This window comes from Mandrillus leucophaeus, unplaced genomic scaffold (genome assembly GCF_000951045.1).
Source record: "Mandrillus leucophaeus isolate KB7577 unplaced genomic scaffold, Mleu.le_1.0 Scaffold267, whole genome shotgun sequence".
NCBI classification, from domain to species: Eukaryota; Metazoa; Chordata; class Mammalia; order Primates; family Cercopithecidae; genus Mandrillus; species Mandrillus leucophaeus.
Genome location: NW_012102776.1, coordinates 3,567,082 through 3,567,636, shown reverse-complemented (window position 1 = coordinate 3,567,636; position 555 = coordinate 3,567,082).

Below are 555 nucleotides of genomic sequence, written 5' to 3'. Positions count from 1 at the left end.
TTAAAAAGAGCTTGCTGGTGTGAATTGAACTGAAATGTGAGGAAAGAAAATAATGACAAATAGAGGGGATCATGAGGTGTGCAAGGTAACTGAGAAGATGAAGAAAGAAGACATGGGCCCCATTCTCTGCTCTTCTGGAAAGGCCTTGAAAAAACTCAGAAGACATACGTAGTAGCATGCAGATCCTATGATGGCCCCAATGATGTCCACCTTCTGCTTCTTGCCCTTATGTAATCTCCTTTCACTGAGTGTGGGCTGGTTTTAGTGAGTTGTATTTAGTAAAAATAATGGGGCAGAGGGAAAGGGATGTCACTTGTAAGATTAGATTACAAAAAGTCTTTAGTTTCCATCTCTAGCACTTTCCCTCCATCTTTCATGGTGTGGGCAGTTCTTTCTCATGCGTTCTCTCTCTCTCTCTCTCTCTGTCTCTGTCTCTCCTCCCCCCACCAACCCCCGACCGCCATCCACCCCACCTCACCTCTAATTTTCTCTTTCTTCCTCTCTGTCTTATTACTTGCTCTAGGGGAATCAAGCGGACATGTTGTGCATGATCCT